Below are 24,535 nucleotides of genomic sequence, written 5' to 3'. Positions count from 1 at the left end.
ATATAAGTCTTATAAACATCAAAATTAATTAATAAAATATTAAAAGAATTTTAACCAATCTATTAGACATCCACCTCCTGCTTCCCTGCCTACCTCCTAAAAAATGGCATCACCAACAGAAAATAGTTTCACCATGAATAAAGGATTCAGATTTTTAAGGGTTGGCAATAATGTCTAAACTCTGGACGTTTTCCAGGGGTTGAAAAAGGCTTCAAAAAGGCAGGGACTTCTTTGTTATTCAATAGTCTTTTCATTAGGACCTAAGATGTATTAAAAGATTTATCTATCAATTGTGACAGAAAAATATGTATGGTAACAGATGGACATAGAAATTGCTAAGAAACTGACAGTATAGTGACAATGATAATCTATCATTGAGGTTATACCATCAATATCAGCTAAACCTGAAACCAAAGATACCCACAACATGACAAATAAAAAGTTAATTATTAAAGAAACATACTAAATTTTTAATTCAATAATTCTAGGGAGTCAGGAAAGGAAGTAAAATAAGAATTATATTCAATGTGAAAATATGGTATGTGAGCATATAATAAAGGGACAACTGAGGAGAAATTGGACATTTCCCATGAGGCTCTGGGGCTAAAAGACAGCCTAATTGAAGTTCTTAGGAGCCATGAACATGTAATTCTGGGTGATGGCAGAAAAAAAGGCAATGAAAGTCTATAAGAAGTCATGTGGAGTGGTCAGTTATGGTGCTACCTAATGCAGAAAGGGGAAGAGAAGTAGGTTTGCCAACCACTGGAAGAAATTGAGGAGAATGGAGAAATAAAGAGGACCTGTTGCTGAAACCAAGACAATGGAAAATGACAGACCCTGTAAGAGAAATTCCTAAGCCATGCAAATGGATCTTCCCACCCTATAGATGAGCTCTCATAACACCAGAGTGAAATTTTCAGAGGGGGTTGGCTTCCCCATTATTCAATTGGGGTTGATATCTTGAACAGAGAATCATTTACAGATGACAGCAGCATATTTGTATTTTAGTTCAATCCATTCCCTTTTTTCTCCTTTTAGCTTTTAATCTCAAAATCCAAAATCTGTTTGTTATGTATGGTGGTAGTCCCATGCAAGAAATCGTACCCTGCAACAGGATAATTGTTTATCCTTCCTTGGGAGGAGGAATTGTTTCATTCTTTGTCTACATTTCCCCAAGGCCTGGCACATGATAAAGCTTTAACAAATGCTTGTTGGTTGGTTGATTGGTTGATTAGTCATGAAAAGCCCTTTGCTAATTTATCTTGGAGATGTGAGCAAAAGCTAGTCAAAGATCATTTACTTTTTTTCACATATACACATGAATTCCAACAACAAAATGAATATCAATAATGATGGCCCTACACCTGTCCTAAGCTGTGATTGGATAAGAAGGGATAACATGTACTCACTTCCTGATTAATTCCTTCAGTGTTCATTGTGAACTGATACAAGCATTCTGGAGAGCAATTTGGAACTATACCCAAAGAGCTATAAAACTGTGCATGCCCTTTGACCCAGCAATACCACTTCTAGATCTGTGTCTCAAAGAGATCAAAAAATGAGGAAAGCTCCTTTTGTGGTTGCAAAGAATTGGCAATTGAGGATTATATCCATCAATTGGGGAATGGCTGAACAAGTTTTGGTATACGACTGTAATGGAATACTATTGTGCTATAAGAAATGATGAGCGGACAGACTTCAGAAAAGCCTGGAAAGACTTATATGAAGTGATGCTGAGTGAAGTGAGCAGAACCAGGAGAACATTGTACACAGTAACAGGCACACTGTGTGATGACTTTCATAGACTTAGCTCTTCTCAGCAATGCAAGGATCTAAGACAATTCCAAAAGACTCATGATGGAAAATGCCATCCACATCCAGAGAAAAAACTTTGGAGTCTGAATGCAGATGGAAGCAAACTATTTGCTCTCTTTTTTGCTGTTGTTTTATTTGTTTTCTTTCTTCTTTCTCATTGTTCCTCCCATTGGTTCTAATTCTTTTCAACATGACTAGTACAAAAATATGTTTAATATGAATGTATATGTAGAGTCTGTATCAAGCACGCTGTCTTGGGGAAGGGGGAAGAGAGGGAGGGGAGAAAATTTAAAACTCAAAATCTTATGAAACTGAAAATTTAAAACTAAAAATAAATTAATTTTTTTAAAGTAAAAAAATTCCTTCAGTGTTCAACTGAAACAAGGGCATACCCGCAGAAGCACAAATTTTTTTTGAAATTTCACCAAAAGCCTCAGGAAACAAGTAAACAAGCTATTTACAGCTTTGAAATGTATCATCTTGGCTTTAAAGCCAAAAGAAACTTAAAAGTAATCTAGTTCAACCCTCTCATTGAGAGATGAAGAAACAGACTCAGAACAGTGAAGCCACTTGCCTAAGGCTACATAGGTCTGTAACTGGAAGAGTAAAATTCAAACCCAGGTTCCCTGACTCCATACGCAGGGTTCATGTATATAGTCAAGCAGCACCATGCTAATGTCAGAATGAATAATTAAAATGGCACAAAACACTCTTCTCCTTATGGACATGTCAGCTCCCCAATTAGAGTGTACGCTCCTTGAGAGCAAGGATTGTTTTTGCTTTTTCTTTGTATCTCCAGTGCTTATCACAGAGGCCTGAACAAAGTGTTGTTGATATAAGTTGGTTGCTCAGTTGATACCCTGTCCCCTAACAGAGGAAGCAGCACATTGTTTTAAATATCCAACTCTTAGATCCTGGAAAATATTCTTTTTAATTGACTTGTAATGTGGGCAAAATAGATTGGAGGGGATTGAATTTCAGTCCTAACACATGTCTGGCATCCACTAAGAAATCTTCACATGCTATTTAAAGATGAGTCCTACACTTGCTATCATAAGTTATTGAAGGACTTAATGGACATTGCATTAGAAAGAAAACAGGCAAATTACAGAATAATTTAACTGTTGCAAAGAAACAGAGCAACTTGAAGGACATTAAACACTCTATTTTGACATGGAATGCCTGAAGCTAAAGCAATTAAAACTGTAAAATATTGCTGGATGACATGATGTGTATGTAAATTTGTCATTCATTGGCCAGAGTTGGTAACAATCATTTGGAATGCTCACAATAAAACAGCCCATGTGGCATAAACTGCTTCTCCCACAGTAAAAGAATGACTTGGTTATGTATCTTTGAGGCATCTGATCATTACAGCCCAAAGAGGGTGTAGTTGTAATAAGTGATTTCTCTGGGATGGAGAGAACATAGTCATAGCTTGGTTCTCCATATGCTGCTTACTTGTATTGGCTTGATTGTGCTCTAGCAGGGAAAGAAACCCTGGAACAAGAGTATAGAGACCTCAGTTTTAATCCCAGGTATTCAACTTGCTCATGATGTGACTTTGGACCAATCAGCTCCCAGAATCCCTAAGGCAGAAGAAACCCCAGAAGTCATCTAATCCAACCCATACTTGAACATGATTCAGCTCTTTCTGTCAAGGGATCATCTTCCCTCTGCTGATTACCTCCAATGAGAGGGAATCCACCAGCATTCCAAAGAAACCCATTACACTTTTGGACAGCTCTCATGGTTAGGAAGCTTTTCCTCAATCAAGCCTTAGTTGGTTTTTTCGCAGCTCCCACTCATTGCTGTACCTGCCAGAACCAAGTAGCACAAGATTAATTTCTCTTCCATATGACCTCCTTTCAGACACTTGGAGACAGTTATCATGCTCCCTTCTAAGTTATCTTTAGTCTCTTCAACCAGTTCTTATGGAATTATCTCAAAAACCTTTACCACGCTGGCTGGCCTCCTCTTGATGTTCTCCAGCTCATTACCATGCTTCCTAAAATGGATACCTCTCTGGACTCTGTTCCTTTATTTGCAGAATGAAGAAGTTGGTCGGGATGAATTCTAAGATTCCTTCCAGACCTGTGGTTTGCCATTCATTTTTTATGGAGGAAATATTTTTAACTCATTTAAAGAGCTACTGTGAGCATCTTACTAGAGACTCAAACTCTTGTGAACAAGCCCCTTCAGGCTAGTTTAGAGGAGACTTAAAAACCCATTGCTGTTCATAGCATTCCCACATTTTCTCCACCCAAACTGGGGCAGGGGAAGGGGGGGAAGACAAGGCTAAAGCTACTATTAATCTAAAAGTAAGAAAAGTCTCCATGGGCCCTAAAGAAAAGCCCTAGTTTTGAGGGTAATATGCAAACATATGATATAGGCATAGAACCTAACAGGGTCATGCTGGGTTATAGCCAATGACCTGGTTTGGCACACCCCAGAAAGAGTGATGTTTCTCTCCAATGTGTAGGGAGAAACAGTCATCATCCTCACCTCCATCCAACTCTCACACACAGATTTCCCAGTGCACTGTTGCTATGGAAGAGGGGACTACCTGCTGAGATTTACAAGTCACAGTTAAGGAGATGCAGGGCTGCTCTTGCCAAATCCTGCAGACTTGTATAGACCAGAAGCCCCCACTGAAGTCAGTGGTAGCTTGGTATTCTAAAGACATACAGGATGGGGCCCTATCAAAAACCGCACTGAAACAAGATGACTTTTTAAATGCATCTGTCAAAAGGCTCCAATGACCCTTTCATACTAGGTGAACTGACAATAAGCAGTGAGCAAAGGGAGTTTTCGTCCTTCCACTGAATATTTTAGTAAATATGAAAATTACTTGAAGATAAATCAGGCAAGACTCAATGGTGATTGCCAGTTCTTGCTTTTCTTTAAGGTTTTTCCAGTGAGCTTAATTAAAATTTCCCAAAGCTCATACACTTGATGAGTCTATTTCCCATTTTAAAAAGGAGCTTGTTTTCCCAGTGGATTTCTTCCCCCTCTCCCTACCCTCTGACCCTGACTTTTCTCGTAATCACTTTGCTCTTTTTTCTTTATTTATTTTTATTTTTAATGTATTATTTATTTTTAAATTTTGAGTTCTAATTTCTCTCCCTCCCACCCAGAGAAGTGAAGCAAAATGATATCAATTATACATGTGAAATCATGTAAAACCTATTTCCGTATTAGACATATTTCCAAAAAAAGCAAAAAAAAAGAAAGCGAGAAAATTATACTTCAATTTGCACTCAGAGTTCATCAATTCTCCCTCTGGAAGTGGATAGCATTTTCATCATGTTGTCATTGTTCAGTTGTTCAGTAATGTCTAGCTCTTTGCAACCCCATTGACCACAGCACACCAGGCCCTATTATCCTCCACTATCTCCAGAAGTCCATCCAGGATCATGTTTGTTCCTTCCATGACACTATCTGCCCACCCCAAACTCTGCTTCCCCTTTTCCTTTTGCCTTCAGTCTTTCCCAACAACAGAGTCTTTGCTAATGAGTCCAGTCTTCTTATTATGTGGCCAAAGTATTGAAGCATCATCTTCAGTATTTGACCTTCCAGTGAATAGTCTGAATGAATTTCTCTAAGTATTGACTTATTTAATCTCCTTGCTATCTAAGAGATTCTCAAAAGTCTTCCCCAGCATCACAATTCAAAAGCATCGGTTTTACACTCATCTTTCCTTATAGTCCAACTCCCACAGCTATACATTGCTAATGGAAAAACCGCAGGTTTGACTATATGGACCTTTTTCAGCAAGATGATGTCTCTGCTTTTTAGTACGCTATCTAGATTTGCCATAGCTTTTCTTCCAAGGAGCAAGCATCTTTTCATGTCATGGCCGCAGTTGCCATCTGCAGTGATCTTTGAACTCAAGAATATAAAATCGGAGACTGCTTCCATTTCTTTCCCCTCTATTCTGCAGGTAGTGATAGGAATAGTTGCCATGGTCTTAGGGATTATGTTAAGCTTCAAGCACGCTTTTACACTCTCCTCTTTTACCTTCATCAAGAGCCTTCTTAATTATTCTTCACCTTCTGCCATCAGAGTAGGATCATCTTTGTATCTGAGATGGATAACATTTCTCCCAGGAACCTTATTTCTGGCTTTTAATTGATCCAGCCTGGCATTTTGCATGTCCCCGGCGTACCTTACACCCCCGCAGAAGCTGGATGGTTAAAAGCAGCTCCCGTTGGAGCCAGAGGCTGCCACAGCTATAGCCACAGCCACAGCCACAGCCACAGCCACAGCCACAGCCACAGCCACAGCCACAGCCACAGCCACAGCCACAGCTGAAGCAGGAGCTGCCAGTAGCAGAGCTGACCTACGGGAGGAAGCTGAACAAAGACTTCAGGCCAGTGGGTAATCTTTTTACCATAGAGGGGGAAGTATGATTTTGCTTTACGCAATCATGCTTCTCTGTAGCCTCCTGGTTACTCTTTCAAGGCGTACTTATTGGGCCTGGAAGCTTTTGATCAATATATCAAAATGGGGTTGCTGGTTCATGGGTTGGTTACTGTGGAGCCTAAATATATGTTTTGATTCTTCTGCCTTCTACTTTGAGAGTTTCTTATATCCGGCGGTTCCGAACCTTTCAGACATGTTTATGATCCTCTTTGAGATTATAAACTCTGCCCTCCTGATACAGATGTACCCTGCATATAAGTCAAATAAATAAAGTGGCAATATACAGCCTTGTCATACACCTTTCCCAATCTTAAACCGATCAGTTGTTCCATGTTCAGTTCTAATTGTTGCTTCTTGACCTGCATACAGGTTTCTCAGAAGGCACGTAAGATGATCCAGTACTCCCATATCTTTGAGGACTTAGCCACATGTTGTTGTGATCCACACAAAGGCTTTAGGGCACGCAGTGAAGCATCACAAGTCCTTTGGAATTGTCTTGAATCATTGTATTGATCAGCATAACTAAGCCTTTCACAATTGATCATCATTGCAACATTGCTATCACTGTACACAATGATCTCTGGGTTCTTCTCACTTTTATCATCTACCCATTTCTCTTATCCCCTTCCCCTGTGTATTTCTATACACAACTGAGTGTGTAATATATTCTTTTCTCTTTGAACCAATTCCAATGTGAAGTTCAAGCACTACCCATCACCATTTCCCCCTCCACTATAAAAGTTTTTCTTTGTATGCCTCTTATGTAAGAAAATTTTCTTCATTCGACCTCTCTTTTATATCCCTCCATTTCTGAGATCATTCCAACATAATCAGCTCACATCTATGTTCTCTGTCTATATAAACTCCTTTTAGCTGCCTTAATAATGATAAAGTTCTTAAAAGTTATATGTATCGTTTTCCCATATAGGAATTCAAGCAGTTTAACTTTATTGAGTCCCTTATGATTACTCTTTCAAGTTTACCTTTTTTATGCTTCTCTTGAGTCTTCTGTTTGAATGTCGGATTTTTCATTCAGCTCTGGTCTTTTCATCAGGAATGTTTGAAAGTCCTCTATTTCATTAAACATACATTTTTCCCCAAAAGACTATACTCAGTTTTGCTGGGAAGGTTATCCTTGATTGTAAGGCTCCTTTGTCTTCCAGAATATCATATTCCAAGCCCTCCCCTCCTTTAATGTGGAAGCCATTAAATCTTGTGTGATCCTGACTGTATCTCTACAATATTTGAATTGTCAGCTGAGTAATTGTAGGTGCCCTGGAAATGAAGATGTGGAAAGGAGGAATAGATAGAAGAAGAAGTAAAGATAGAAATACAATGAATAGGAAAGAGATGAAGGAAATAAATGTAACAAAGAGTGGTACTGCCCCTCAGGTGTCACATCCCTGACATAAATTAGCTCCACAGTTCTCTGCTTTTACCTGTCACAATAGCTTCCCCATAGTTTTACAAGTATGGGACTCATAACACTGGGACTAACAAAAAAAATCAATAAGAAAAAATCTGCCCTTAGTCCAATGGAGAACAAGCAAGACTAACTTTGTTCTGAATATTCATGCAAATAGCTTATGCTGCCCAGAATGTAAGCTACTTTAAGTCAAGCAAATACATCATGTTTGGTCTTCTTATTCCCAACACCTGAACAAAATGCTTTGCACTTCAAGTGTTATTTGAATTGAATTCTCTGCCACTGGAATATCCCATTTGAAGTCCTTGCCACTTTACTTCAGCAGCCCCATGCTATTGCTGTGGAAGTCCCTAGATCTGCATCCCCACACATCCCCACACCCCTCTCAACTCACTCAAGGATAAGAGGGAGTAAAGGCTCACAGGTGTTCAAACCTCAGATTTCAGAAGGGCTCAGACTCAGGAATCAGAAGGACTCCAGCGGGATATGTCAGGGTGGAAGCTTCTTCTACTACCACTCCTACATACCATTCATAAGCTTAAGAGGTTGCTGTGAATTAGTCTGACAATCAACTCTCCTTTATGGCCTGATTTTATTCTAGAATAACCTGCAAATTCCAGAGAACCAACTTTTATAACACAGTCCATACACATATTGAGACATGGCCTGTAATTCAATAAAGGGATATATGGTCAAAGTATATAGAAGCCAGCAAAGCTATTTGTAATTTGAAAATAGGTTTATCACATTTTTAATAATAATAAAAATAAATATGAATCATAGTGATGTTGCACAGTTGGCATGAAAATGCATTTCTGACACTTCAACAAAAAGGCTAAGAAAAAACCCTAAAAATCTCCTCCTCTTTGAACTGGTCATTTTTATTTTTTTGGAATTTAATTCAATTCAGCATTTACTGTTTCTGCTATTTATATGACACTGTGGCAAGATACAAAATAGATACAAAATAGATGCTAAACAGTCCATGCACATTGGTTTTTTCCCCATGCCTAGAATTCTCTCATTCTTCATCTCTGCCTCCAGGCTTCCCTAGCTTCTTCCAAGACCCAACTCAAAGCCCACCTTTTGAAAAAATCTTTTCTGATCCCCCTTAATCCCAATGCCTTCCCTCTAATGATTATCTCTAATTTATCTTGTACTTACATTGTTTGTGCATTGTTGCTTACACGTTGTCATCCCCATTAGACTGGGAACTCCTTGAGGGCAGGAACTGTTTTTGCTATTCTTTATATGCCCAGGGCTTAGCACAGTTCCAGGCACAAAATAAGTACTTAACCAATGCTTATCAGCCTGCCTCGATTAGAAGAGCTTACCCTCTACTGAGGGGACACCACAAGAAAGCAATATAATCCTAGATCTATAGCTAGAGGGGACTTAGGGTCATCTAATCCAGCCCTCTGATTTACAGATGAGGAAACTGAGAACCAAAGTCATACTGATAGTGTGTGTCAGAGCTAGAATTCAGACTCAGGTCTTCGCTTCCAGTTCAAGTAAATACAAAGGGTACCCAAAATAATACCAAATAATTTCAAGAATGGGGAGGCATTAATAATGGGGAAGTGATTCAGAAAGCTCTCATTTAAGAAGTATCATCTGAGTTGTGCCCTAGGGATTCCAAGAGGAATTTTTCCTAACTTCTTTTCTAATTCATTGCTAAGGGTCTTTGTCCTAAACTTTTTCATGATTGATATTCAATTCAACAAGCATTTTTGAGCCCCCATATTGTGGGAGGAAGGGAAATTTTTAATTCATCTTTGATACAACTTTAAGTATGATACATACATATGTGTGTGGGGGGGGGTACACACATATTCCTAGAAGCTACAATATCAACTCCAGTGGTGCTATAAAAGATATGGCTCACTTGAGCTTTGCTCTCTAGTGAATTGGGAACCATTATAACACTCACGGGATCCCTATTGTCTCTCTTAGGATTCTACTCCGTATTTGCATTTTTTTGCTCAAATACTTTCAAGATGGAGTTCTCTAATGACATGCTTCAAAATGCTCTTTTAATTAGCATATCCATATATCTGATAATGGTATAGCCTGACATGCAGCAAAAACAAAAGTAAGCACAGAGTAGAAAGAGGTAGTTAGCAGGAGAGGAGGGGATTTGACCAAATATTCTAATAGCTTCATTTTATCACTTTGCAGAAAATAATATTTATTACAGTCTTACTCCTTGGTAAGTAGCTAAAATATCCAATTAATAGGGCTTAACCATCAGACAGAAATTGTATTTAGAATGAAGAAAATGTGTTGTCATTGTACTTTTATTTCCATTTCGTTAGAAGTGAGATTCATTATACTTATTTTTGCAGCTCCATTTTTCTAATTCTTCCTATTTACATGTCTCTTCCAAGCAACCAAAAAAAAAATAATAATACACAAATAATACCTGACAACACTCTGCAGCTTTTCATGATTTGTGGGCTTTTATTCCAGGAGCAGCTTCGATTGCCAGCATCGTGAGTTACAAAGAGGATCGGTACAGGAGCTTTCTTTCAAGAGAAATCATCATTTATTTCTCCTCTGCTCCTGCCACACATCCAAGATCCCAGTTAACAATGCATTAAGCAATGCAGAGCAGTAATTTTGAAGGCAAACATTTTGCCAAGTACATCTAGGGGAAAATACTTGCTAACTACAGTTTCATTTGGAAAGTCACTGTTTTCATTAGTAGTGTCTTTGGACAGCCTTGTTTCAAATGTGCTGTATGAGATAGCTTCCTATTAACCATGAAATTTAGTTGCTTCTATTTACTCTTCGAATTGTACCTATTAGAATGCTAACACTGTGTATTGTCCCTGCTGTCATTTCTCTGTTGAGAATATTGCTAATAGACTAAATGCTTCTCTGTTCCTTCTCTTGGCCAATAAAGCTGCCCAAATTCAGCTTATGAGTATAAAAAGAATGGGAGACCTAAGAGGAAGTAGCCCTGTTAATGGAGCTTGCTATTGGAAATGGAGGGGAGTCCTTTCAAGTGTCCATGCATATTTCTCTAAATACCACTCTGCCAAATGACCCCAAAAAAGTTCCAAAAGCCCTTAGGGAGCTGGAGGGAAAGAGAGGAAGATGCAGAGAAAGGGTTAAATATAATAGAGCTTTCCAAACAGTAACACTACTGTACAATTAATAAAATTTTAGTAAATGTTCTTCCTTTGCCTAATATTTAGGTTTTCTAGATCTATAATCTCTAATATTTGATGACTTAGCAGCTAAGAGTCACAAGCATCTGGTTGGATCAGGTCTAACCCTATTTAAAAATGGAGTAATGTGATGCTAAAAGATTGAAAAATGAAAATTTTCATTGGGGCTCTGTGAATATTCCCTCCAAAAATGGAGATCATCATCCATCCATGAACAATGCTTATCCATGGTTTCCCATAAGTTCTCCACAGAGGGTCCTGCCAACATGCTGGAGCCCTTTCTTGCTTTCTTGCAGCATCCTGATGGCACCAATAGATAGCCAATAACTATCCCTCATCTTACCATATGAGCATCCATCTTGTTTCTCATCTATACATCCTTTACTCTATTTCTCCTTCCTGCTTCTTTATTTGTAATGTTTTATAGCCTGATCAGGAAGCAGTCAGTGGTTCAGTGGATAAAGTACTGGACCTGGAGTCAAGAAGACCTGAGTTCAAATCCAGCCTCAGCCATTTTCTACCTGTGCAACCTTTGTCAAGCCATTTAACCTCTGATTGCCTGACAAAATGAATCCCCTGGAGAAGGAATTGGCAAACAACTCCACTATCTTTGCCAAGAAAACTCCCAAAGGGGTCACAACTGAAATGATGAAACAGCAGCAACATAACCTGATCATGCCCACCATTTGCCTCTCTACTGCCCTTTGGATGGTTTGAAAAAACATCTTGGGTAGTATAATGATTTGTAACACCGAAGAATACTGATATAGAAAAATGAGCATTCCAAATCAACAGACACCTTTTTTGTTCCTATATCATTAATAGCAACCACAAGAATTTGCTTAGTCCTTACTGTATGTAGGGTCTTATACCAAGGCCCAGGAATAGGATATGGTCCATCCCCTCAAAGAGACTATGGAGCAGAAACCACTCAGATACATCGTACTTCCTGATAAGCTAATGACTATGTTAGAACAATGGCTCTCAATCTCTTCAAGTATGAAAGTGCCTTTTAAGGATCAAAAAAATGTATGGATCCAACATGATGGCAATCATACTGTGAATAAACAGTGAAGAAGAAAATAAATAACAGCAAAAAGCTATTACGAATTCAGTAATAATTAAGGTATTTGTATTGTATTCTTCACAGTAGTATCTATGTACATTTGAAAATATATGCATAAGTATACATCTATATGTGCAAAACATTGTGTATTCAATCTATGGAAGATGATTACAGACTCCGTGAAATAACTATGCAAGGTCTACAAGTTGGAAATCACTGATAGAAAGTATTAGCTATGACAATGAAGCATGAGTGATATATAAATGTAGGTTAGATAATCATCCTTACAATTAAATTTGGCTGCAATATTCAAGAAAGTTCAGAATAGTTCTTCCTCTCACACTCTTCCTACTCTTCCTCCTTTTTTCCTCCTCTTCCTTAATTCCCTTCATCCTTCTTTCTCTCCTTTCTCCTTCCTTCTTCTCCTCTTGCTCCTTCTCCTCCTCATTCTTCTTCTTCTTGCAATATAAACAAGCTACCTTAAAGTAGATCTCATTACATCATACTCCCCATGAATGCCCAGCCAATACACAATTTATCATCACCACATTTGTCTAAGAAGAAAAAAAACTCCTGCCCACTTTTTAAATCATATGTAAGGTTCAGTGCCCCATCCTCAAATAGGGAGATAGATGCACTCTCAACATAAAATCCAATTCAAAAATTAGTTGAGATAAATGTGTGCATACTGAGTAAGAAGAAAATATTTCTTCATGATTCAAAATGTTTTTAATTTAAATTCAAAATTTTATATTGTGGTTATTGAGAGAGTTGTGGGTGAGCCCTAAAAATATTGTCGTAGTTAAGTACACCACGGAAGCTGTTGAGCTGGTCTTCCTAAGGTAAGTTTAAATTCAAAAGGTAGGGAATCTGATTCTCACCCTGTGTAATATGTAATGGGTTCTCTCATTACATGACTGCACATTCATCTAGCTACTGAGAGGGAGAATATTAGTCCTTTGCAAGATAATCATGAGATTTCCCTCCAGGGACTATGACCTAACAAAAGGTGACATATCAATAATTAGGGTCTCCAGAAACCAAAGATCAAGACTCCTGTAGCCATGGTCAAGTCAACATGTCATCCTGATAATACCTAGGGTACAAGTCTTTTTTCAAAATATCTCACAACAAACTTACAGAGCTATGTATTAACACAAACTTGAACAATGTCTCATAAACATTCATAGGATTTCAGAGAAAAAAGAATGCCATTTTTCCATCATAATTTTGGGGACAAAATTGCCCCTTTACTCATCTCAATGTTAGCATATAAAAGGCACCTTGTGGTGGCTAATAATATTGGCCTCAAAAACTCATCCCAAGTTTAAATGTATCATTTACATGTGATGTGCTTCTAATTTTCATGAAAATAAGTGTATTTCTCTCTAGTTAAGTGACTGTTCATCACAATGATGTCACAAAGGACTGAGAACTCAAAACAAACATGGTGGAATCCCTTTTACAATGCTGATATTAGAGACAGGCTGAACATCCATTTTGTGATATATCTTTTCTTGCTTTTGTCTACATAGTTGTGTTATTTGAAGAGATGTGACTTGACTCTCATTGTATCCAAATCCTTATATCGAGTCATGTAATATCACTAATAGCAATATGGCACTTTATTGTTTATGAATCACTCTCCTCACAACAACCAGGTGAGGTAATCAAAAGATGAAGAAATTAAGGCTTAGAAAAATTAACTATTTCACCAATATCACATAGCTAGTAAATAAGAAAGCTGAGACTTGAACTCAAATATTCTGTCTACAAACTCAGGGCTCTTTACATATATCTTGCTTCCTCTTCAGACAAGTCAAAATAAGTTATTCCTAGAAACTTTAAAATTTTGTCTTAAATTGAAGTGTTAAAGTTTATTTTGATTCATCTCTATTCTGCACACATATTCTTTGTATTGTAGATCATTTAAAAATATTTACTAAGATACCAAGGACAAATGACCGATTCCCAGCATCTTACATTTTTAGAAAGTGGAATTCATTACATCACCAGGTTGAAATAGGAATCTGAGAGTGTATACATTCGATGATGAATTGCTCAGAATCCTCCTTACTAATTTCCACTGAAAATCATAATGATTATCCAAAAGGCTTTGCCACATTAACTACAAGGAAGAATTTTAATAAACATCTTTTAAATAAAATGCATAAGATTGTGATCACAATATTCAGTGAAACATGCAATTCAAAAGAAATCTTACTGTCCATGGAAAAGGATGTTCTATAATTAAATTCGATATACATATACTAATGAATAATACTCCAACTCTAAAGATAAAAGAGATTTTTCCAATACTGGCATCCTAAGTTTAGAAGATTGATTGTATAAGGAAGTTTCCTTCCCCCAGTAGCATATTAAAATTTCAATTTAATTCAACCCAACAGCATTCTCTAAGTGCCTACTATGCTCACTAGTTGTCTGAGAAATGGGACAAAATAGAAAGAGCTCTTGCCCACAAGGAGCTTATAATCTACTTGCAATACTATTTTTTCTTAATTTGCCGTATAGTTGAAATCCATTACGATACTGATATTGAGAGATAAGATAACCTTTGAGTTATGAACTTTCCATGGTTCAGCATGAAATGCACTATACATCTCAATACCGAATGTATACATTCAAACACTATATGTCTCAATGCCAGGAGAATGCAAGATCCTCAAGGGCAGGTGTCCTTTTATTTTTGTCTTTCTATCATAATCACTTCATACTGTGTCTAGCACACAATTGGAATGTAATTAAAATCATTTGAATTGACTGCAAAGGGAACATATTGTTACCTACAATATAACCAAACCCATGATTTTGTAAGCGATTTTGTAATAGGGTGTTTTTTTTTACTATACACAATATAAATCACTTAAAGTCTATGGGATGGTGGGTTACTTTTTTCAACATTCATGAAATAAATAGAAATACATTTGAAGACTTTCGTCTACTTCCATCCAACTCTACACCCACACAATTTTCAAATCACAATTCTGTATGGAAACTTGCCCCATTAAACTCTAGTGCCTAGATGTATCACATACTAAGCTATTTTTAAAGCTCAAAATGAGAACTTTAGAAGAGTTCTAAGACATTCTTGAAATCTATTGTAAGGCTGTGAGGTACAGCTAGATAGATGCATCCACAGGGAGACATGTAAGCATCATTACACCAGCTTGGCATGTATTTATGTATGTATGTATATAGAGACATATAGACCCCTGTTTGCATATTGAAATTTCTGAAAATTAGGGGGGAGAAAGTGAAAACTAAATAAATATTTAATATGTCAGCACCTGTCATGCAGTTTTGGTGCACAAGGCCTATTGACTAGTAGTAGTATTGCTACTCTAACCAACTTCATTAAAGAATAAAAGAAAAGTAATAAGTCATTTCACACTCTGTCTGACCATTATCCAATAATAGCAAGATTTCATGCAAGGGTACAACATTATGCCCATCTGCAATCACAGTCTCTTTGCAAAAATCTCAATTCACACTTCACATGCAGCTAACCTTGTTACCATCCCTTCCTAAATCCATCAGTGTTGCAGCTGCACGTCTTCACAGCCCCACATCTTAAAATTCATCACTTTGGCACCTTAGCATCACTGCAGGTCAAGATAAAGAATCCAACCAAGAATAATTAAAGGGCACCCAGATGTTTAGTTTACTCATCTCCAGCCTTTCCTTTAAAATATTTGAATCGCCTGTGTGTATTACTTCTTTTATATTTTTAAGATATGTGCAATGTGATTATTTTAAGGGTTTGAGACCTGAAACAATACATTTCAGACTATTTTTTTTACAAGTATAGTTCTTTGTAGTTGAAATTTGAACAAGAGGCGTGATAATGAGTAGGTTGAGGGAAGGAAAGGTGTTATCTCATTAAGGTAATTACTAAGACATCCCCACCATTACATCGGTTTGAAAATGTGGCAATTACAGCGCCCTACATGGGCTCCTGGAGACAAGGGAACAAGACAGTTCTCTTGGAACTTCTATGTTACGGTTAATGCGTGTCATGTAAATGAAAGGGTAGAATATTGCTATTTAATTCCTTGTCCCCCCTGCAAATTTCATTGTTTTTTTCTCTTTAACCTGAATTTGGTTCTCATGAAAGGTGCCAGATTGACAGCCCTGGAGGCTGAAACCCTCTATTTATCCACAGAGCAGCCAGAGGACAGAAGGCAGCAGAGTAAGCTTTCCCCATGTTCCAGGGCAGCAACGGCACACTGCCAATCTACACCGAAAGGGGAATGACCATATTTTCTGTTCTTTGATCAAACAGATTGCCAAATCTGTATCCAACTGAAAAGAGATTCCACAGATACTCACAGATAGTTCTTTGAAAGAGAGAGGAGCATCTCAGTTCATTCCACCTTAGCCCATACAAAACAATCCACAATGGTCTCAATTCACTTGGGTTCTATTTGTTGTAATGACCTAAGGATGAAAAACCTACTCCATTTCTATCTCTCACAATCATTTTTGCTATTTTCCACTCTTGATATTTTCTTTTTTTGTTGTTTTTTCTAATTTTTTGCCCCCTAAAAGCCCCTGAGATGATGTTCCAATAGCATTCACATAAGTCTATGTCCAGTCTCCATGCCTTTGCATGATATATCCTCCATGTATGGCATGTGCCTCTCCTCTGCCTAACAGAATCCCTTACTTCCTTCAAGACTCAACTCAGGCACTACATTCTATGTTGAGCTTTTCCTAATTTCTCAATTTCTAATGCCCTTTGCCCTTAAACTACATTGCATTTATTCTGTATATATACATGTGTACACATTGTGTCCTCCAATAAGATGTAAGCCACCCGAGTGCAGATACAGCCTAATGTTTCTCTTTGTATCCACAGTACCTAATACAGCACCTGGAAAAGAATAAGTGCCTAATAAATGCTCATTAATTGACTTTGAGCCTCTTTAGTCACAGAAAACCTAGTTCTGTTAAGAAAAACACCAAATATATTCACCACTTCTTATGGCTTCAGAGAAATGTAAAAGCTCAGGGTAACCTAAGCTGTAGTATTGTCCAGACTGAAAATCTGAGTCATCACCTTTGACTTCTTCAAAAGCTGTCATCAAGACTACAGCTATAAATAATGAAGACCTGAAGTTGGGTATGGAATTAGGCCTGTTCGAGTTGGCCAGCACTTTCCTTCTTTGAATTCTCTCACTACTCCTCCCCACCACCCACCCAGATCTCTAACTCCCCTATCTATTACAGTTCCTGAAATGAAAGCAGTCATTATGGTTTTACTAAATGAGGTGGAAAGGTCTTAATGTTTATACAAATTCTAATAGAATTTTACCCTAATAAATATCTTTACATGAGGACTTTGGGTATGTGAAAATAATTGTGCCTTCTGCAAGTATAATTAGGTGGCAAGACACACCAAGGCACATGTTGTGCTGCATAATGTCAACCCTGAGGCATCAGCAAGGGAAAGGCGAAGCCAGCACCCTCCTTCAACCACCTGAGAAGAGGCAGGAACTGAAAGTGCCCTGGCCAGCAAGAAGTATGGCCACCAGTCAAATAGACCTTGGAAAGCATGGAAAGCATGACGTGTGGAGGAATACACACATATTTCTAATCTTATTTCCATATATAAATACATATTAGTGTGTGTATATATATAAATATGATTTGATGAGGAAAGAAGGAAGGAAGGAAAGAAGGAAGAAAGGAAGGAAGGGAGGGAGGGAGGGAGGAGAGGAAATGAGAGGAGAGGAGAGGAGAGGAGAGGAGAGGAGAGGAGAGGAGAGGAGAGGAGAGGAGAGGAGAGGAGAAAGGCAGAGAGGGAGCAAAGGAGAAAGGGAGAAAGGCAAGAAGCGAAGGAGGAAGGGAGACTTAGGCCCTTCTCTTGGGTAATCAGGCTAAAGTGGAATGAAGTGTTGCCAGTTTTCAGCTATATGTGAATTCCTTCCTTACTTGTCCAAGATACACCATTAGTCAAAGGCTTAGGCAGACTCCTCCCCCTTGGGTGCTAGGTACTGCTGTTTGCACCAAGCACTGCATGGACTTCAATCTGGGAAAGGTTTAAGATTCTTTCTAGACATCAGTAGCTCCTGGCTTCTCAGAATGAAATCTAAAAAGTTTTATCATAACATGCAAGAATGTGTATTACTGGAAACCTTTAAACAAATCCAGAAAGGGGAAGAAAAGAAAGAAGACTTTTACATATGCTTACACATACCCAGCATCTATTTACTTCTAAATAAATGCAAACTTTCATCTAAATGTGTGTCTTTTATCCTCACAACAAGCCTGGGAGACAGATACTATTATTATCCCCATTTTACAGTTGGAGAAACTGCAATATATAGAGGGGTTAAGTGACTTACCCAGGGTCATACAGCTAGTAAATGTCTGAGGCTGGGTTTGAACTGAGGTCTTCCTCACTCCAAGTCCAGCACTTCATCCACTACATCACCTGGTTGTAAGACAAATCAAACCCAGATTCCATAATCTGAAGTCAAAAATATTCATGGGTTCCTAGATGTAAAGCTAGAGGTGATCTCAAAAGATCATCTAGCCCAACTGTCTTATATTGATGAGGAAACTTTAGGCCCAAGGAAGTTAAATTATTTGCCTAAGGTCATACATAAAGCAAGTATCAGAAACAGGATATGAACATAGGCTCATCGATACCAGATTCAGAGCTCTGTGCACTGTTTATCCTGCACAGAGAGACAAATAACCTGTTGGGATACTTTCCAAGGCTGAGAATGAGCTCCATGATTGGTTAGTGTGATTTGATCAATGGAATCATTTGGGGGAAGTCATGCAGATGTGTTCATGGGGTCTATATGAGTGTATTTGTCCCAAGTCATTTCCCAGCAAGAACCTTACCAGTCAATCCAAAGATAGGAAGAAAGAAAGAAGAGTCAAGGAAAGAAGTTATGTGGTTATTTCCTTTCCCAATGAGAATTCTCTTACCTTCCAGGAATCTTAAGTGGATAGCTTTCTCAATTGAAACTACAATTATCCCTTCCACATTGAGATTTCCATCATCGTGGTTTCAATATATGGCCAGTAGGCATAAAAAATTAAATGAGAATTTGGGTGATGTTTTGCAGAAGCCACAGACAACAAAAAGGTCAGAAGATGACACAGAAAAGTTTAGAAACTCAGAAATGCCTAAAATATATGTATAATATTATATAATACCAACATGTTTTCTCTTTTAATGCCATAATAATTCAGACTTCTTCTCTATTATGAAGGGAAGGCCAAAAAATTTTAGAAGGATTTTCCAGATTACGGGGGCATCATTCCCCTAATCCCTCTAATGTGGAAGATCAGATAACTGTATTACAGAAATCGGATTCTAAAAATAGAACACCAGAAACACTTACGGTCATTAACCTGATTTCCACACCTTAAGGTATTTTTTCCACTCATCTGGCAAATATATTCATATAGAAAGAGCTATGGATAGGCCCCGGACCTCTGATATCATTGGTGTAGGGAACTACTTACATGGGGCTTCCTCTGCCAATGGGAGTCAGTACATTGACTGAAACCTATAGAAATTTGCTCAAACTCAAGAAGCAAGTAAGTGTCGAAGGCAGGATTTGAAAACTGACTCTAAGGCCAGTTATCTATCTCCTATAACACATTCCCATGTACATATGTACATATATATACATGCATATGTATGCTTAAGCATAATGTGCAAAGTACTGCACTTTTATACAGCAGCAGTAAGAGAGACCTAGCCCAAAAGGCAGCAGTCTTGGCCAAATACCTTAAGATATGGAAATCAGGCTAATGACCATAAGTGTTATTGGTCTTCCACCCTATCCAAGTTTCTCACTCTTACTTGAGTCCTCCAGGATGAGTTACCCTATTATTATTAAAAATCTTCGGAGAAAAATTTACCATGGTATTATCCCATAGGTTATAGCCGCATTTGAACACCATACAAACAAGCTGATCTTTCTGTACAAGGGATAGAAAGGTCTTAGGCTTTTTCCATCAGAGGAATAAGTCACCAAGATAAGGATGGAATGAACCAATGGGCTTGAATGAAGATATTGGTTAGCAACAATAGCTCCAGATATCAATTGGTTGATGGAATCAAGTAAAAATTTGAAGAACATGAATACTTATAAATGTGGAGCTTCTCTAAAAATGTATATCTGGCCGTTGGAAAGATTAGTTTCATTTCTAGGGATGAGGAGAGGAATGCTCTAGAAAGCACACCAGAGCCTCTAGCATGAAGCAGAAATTCTTGTACTACGTGGTCCCTTTCTTTGAGGCATTCCTATTTGCTTGTCTTATTCCAAATACTGTCCTTCATCACCAACAGGGATTTTGTTCTAAAAGCACCTATATGATGTTATGCTCCTTTGAATGCCCAGAAGGGCACCCATTAAACTACCCAGTAATTAATGATGCTAATTAAGAGTTGGGCACAGCTTTCACATAGCCTGCTCAGTAGTTGGCAGAGCCCAAGAACAAGAAAAGAGATAACTCGACACAGAGGTCTTGTATACAAAAGGCAACCAGAATTCTATTGTATGACAAAACAGAATGCAGGAGAAGAGGTCTGCAATAAATGTTGGAGATTGGGAGAAAGAAATATAATCTTTGTGCCCACTAAAAAGGAATCAAGTTTCAATCTTGAAATTGTTTGGGAAGGGAAATTTGAATGTTTATCAAGGTAAGTAAAGTAGAAACAGAATTTATCTGGAAAATCATGTGAAATTTTCTTCTGCAAAGAATTCTAAAATCCACCATCCTCACTTTAGCCACATAGGGACTCCAAGTTATCAGGAGTGCTTTCCTGAGTTAAAAGCCCTGCCCTCTCTGCACAAGCAGCACCATACTGGAGATGACCACCTGAGAAGCCAGGTGAGTGATGGCAAGTTCCCACCATGCACCCAATCTTCCCTCAACCCCTAAGCTCACGGCCTAGGCTAGTCCTGAAGGAGTGTTTGATGAGTCTGGGCCAAGAATATAAGAGGGAAGAGGTTGAAAGAAAGTCGCTGATGATTTCTGAGAAGAACGAAGGCTTTACATTTTGTGTGTTCCTTCACGTTGGGTTCTACCTTTCTAAGAAGAGGCTTTAGGGGCTGCGGATTGGTCTTCTGTGTTGATTTGAGGGAAAAGTGGCATCTATTGTCATTATACCGACGACCTCTGGGCCCAGGCAAAAGCCTTCCAAGCTGCAGAGCAGGGAGAGGCTTTGGCTCCTCCCCAGCAAGCCTTTGCTAAGAACCTATTAAACAGGGACGGGTTAGAGTTGATCTGTCACTGAGAAGTACTTACCCAGACATCTTTTGGTTTTCAAATTACTTTATTGATCTGAAGATTTTGTTCTTTGGAATGTGACCCTGTTTGGTCTTAGAGCTAATCAGGAAACGCTACAAGGGAGAGCACTTTGTAATCACCTCCCCAGCCTCCTCCGGAACATTCCCAACACTAGCCCTGACGCACTCTCCCGCCTCCTGGCTTTTCCTCCTTCCCCTGCCCTTTCACAACCCCCGATTGAGGCACACTGGGCAATGGGAGTGGAATGAAGGAAGGCGCTGAAAAGACTTGGGGTGGGGGTGGAAAGGAAGGCAGAAATGAGATGTGCAGTTCCAGGGTTTGTGTGGGTCCTGGGAGCTGTCTGTGGTGCTGGATGGGGTGAAGAGAGGGGAGAGAGAGAGAGAGAGAGAGAGAGAGAGAGAGAGAGAGAGAGAGAGAGAGAGATTGACAAGGATGGTAGCACCATAGATAGTCAAACTGACAAGCACACCACGACAGGCTTGTGAAACTCAACCTGGGAGGAAGGGAATAAAAAAGCATCCTTAGGTCACATCTTCCTCCCTGAGAGATGACCTGGTTTTTCAGTGCAAAAGGCCAGCCTCTTAAACACACACACACACACACACACACACACCCCGCATATTTCCCCTCCTTCCCTCCCTGGTGTGCCCAGTGCCAGCAGCTGAGACACTCTGGACAGGGAAGTGGCGCATCTGCAAAGTTATCTGGAGCCTCGGAGGACTCAATTCCGGGTGGGAGGAGCTCCAATTAGGACCCGGCCCTGAGATTTGCCGGGCCTGCGGCCTCTCAAGCTAGTCCCAGCACCGCTGCTCCGAGCCGCTAGGCTGTGATGTGCCTTGTTGGACCAGTTCTCTAGCAGAAGCATGGAGTCATGGCAAAGGAAAGGTGGGGAAGGGAAGAGATTCAAAGACCTGGGGCCACTGCGCCACACTCCCAGTGCCAGAATCCCCAGCCACAAGCTTCTGCCCCCACGTCTCACGGCCTGGCCGACCTCATTTCACTGAGAGGTTCTGCGAAAGACTGGAGGATACTAAGGATCATAGATTTAGAGCCGAAAGGGACCTCAGAGGTCATGTAGCCCAAGCCCTTTATTTTACGGAGGAAACTCAGACACAGAGAGGTTAAAGACGTGCCCGAAGTCACACAGACAGGCAGGGTTGACGTTTGAACCTAGGTCCTGACTCCAAATCGCTCTTCCCACTGTCCCATACTGCCTCTCTAGACCTTGGAATTGGGCAATCCTGGACCTCACTTGGCAATCCTTCCTCCTGACGCCCACCTAATGGTGGAAAATGAAGTTCCTATTTCCCTGCATGTGGATTTCAAAAGGTTCCACACTGTTTGGAAGGCTGTGCCCAGCTCTTTCTGTACAGTTTTGAAACCACGTGGCTTAGGAGAAACCAAAGTTCCCTTAGCCCTGGGGAGTGCTTTTCCAAATATTTTCAGAAAGTTAAAAATATACCAAAACAAACTACCCACAAAGCGTCTATTTCATGGGGTGGGGGAAGCGGGGATCTGGAAAACAAAACTCCCGGGTAAAAAGGAAGGCAGTGAGATGGCTGGGAAGGAGAGTGGCGGGGGAGGGGAAGAGAGCGGAGGGGAGGGAAGGGGAGGGTTGATTTGAGGGTAAACTGTTCGATTTGCAACAGAAGAAATCTGCTGCCTAATTTGCCGCCGTTTGGGCTTTCATTTTAAGGGGTGGAGCAAAAATAGACTGATACAGGGTGTTAGGTGTATTTGCTGCAGGCGATGAAACAAAGCTGCGATCGTTACTTTACAAACTCCTTGAAAAATTGCTCGCTGACAGAAGGCTGGCTGGTTGCTAGCCGGAAAAAAAAAAAAGGGAAAAAAGCCAACTTTCTACGCCCCTCTCTATCTACCCGGCTCTAGGTTGTGGGGGTTTCCTTTCCTGGCTATTGGTTGAATGAACCTCTGAAGCTTTTTTTTTTCTAACAAGCCTGTAAAGATACAATCTCTCCCTCTCTCCCTCTCTCCCTCCCTCTCTCTCTCTCTCTCTCTCTCTCTCTCTCTCTCTCTCTCTATCTCTCTCTCTCTCTCTCTCCCCTCCCCTCCCCCCCCAATTCCAAAGTAAATGAAAGTTGCCTCTTTTTGTTGGCAGCTCAGCCCATTGCAGGCAGACACCAGGAGCTCCAAACGCCGCAAATCTAAAACTAAGCTCGCCCTACAGCAAGTGCACCTTCTCGAAGGACCTGGGCATTTGGCGTGAAGTTTCCTACAGCTGACCATCAGAAGAAGAAAAAAAAGCACCCGAGAATCCAGAACTGTGCTTCCAGACTCCTTTAGGGGAAAGTTCGAGTCTGATCTCCTTCTCCCCTCACCTCCACTCACAGGATCCCATTCTTAGGGGCAGCCAGCTGGAGGAGAGGAAGGAAGTTAGGAAGGAGAGGGGGAAGTATGCCCTAAAGGAAATGATAGGGTTAGACCTGGGTGTCGATTTTTTTTTAAGCAAATTGTTTGAAGGAGAAGCCTCATATCTTCAAAGTTTAGAGACAGAAACAAAGACACTAAAAGCTAAAAGCCTTCCTTCTTTCCTTCCTTAGGAGGCACACGCTCAAAGCGGATAGCCTGGGTGCCCCTGAGTCCACACAAGCAAAACGGAGAGAGAATGAATGGGAAGCAGTAACACATATAGTTTGCAGACAAATAAGTCGAAGAGCATATAGAAACCTGCTATTGAGCTTAGGGGCCTGGACCGCAGCAGATGCTGAGACTACCTCGATCGAATTCCCAGGCTAACTGAGGAATCCCTGCACTTCCGGACTTTCTTTTTACTCGTCAGGACCCTTATCACCCAGGGTGCTGTGGGTTCTCTGCTGAGTCCAGCTAGAGCCCGCCTAGCTGAGATTCAAGACAACTCCCCCAAAAGCCAACCAGTCCCACGTTGCAAGCTCAGCTGGTGCAGCGCAGGAGGGGGGCGGGGAGGGGTGATAACCTTACATAAGGGCCTTTCTTTGTATGATGCCCAAGTTTGCGAACTCCAAGTGACCTCTTCGAGTCATCCCCAGTGTCTGGAAACTTACTGAGCCCTGCTCTGGCGGTGGAAGCGGCCCCAGCTTTCCATAGGCGGTGTCCTTCTGAAGCAGGCCCAGGTCCATGCCCTTCTTTATTTTTAGGCTTAAATGAAACATAGGAAAAAAAAAAAAAAAAAAAACAAGGATCAGAATGGAGCAGAGGGACTCACCCTGGGCTAGCGCTCCAGACCTCGGTGAGGTTCCGGTAGCTCTCCAGAACTCGAGGGCTACTTCGGAACCAGGAAACTGAGAAGGATTTGGGAAGCTCTTCGTCCCCTCGCCCCTTTCATTAGAT

This window comes from Trichosurus vulpecula, chromosome 4 (genome assembly GCF_011100635.1).
Source record: "Trichosurus vulpecula isolate mTriVul1 chromosome 4, mTriVul1.pri, whole genome shotgun sequence".
Taxonomy (NCBI): domain Eukaryota; kingdom Metazoa; phylum Chordata; class Mammalia; order Diprotodontia; family Phalangeridae; genus Trichosurus; species Trichosurus vulpecula.
This window is presented reverse-complemented; position numbering follows the sequence as displayed.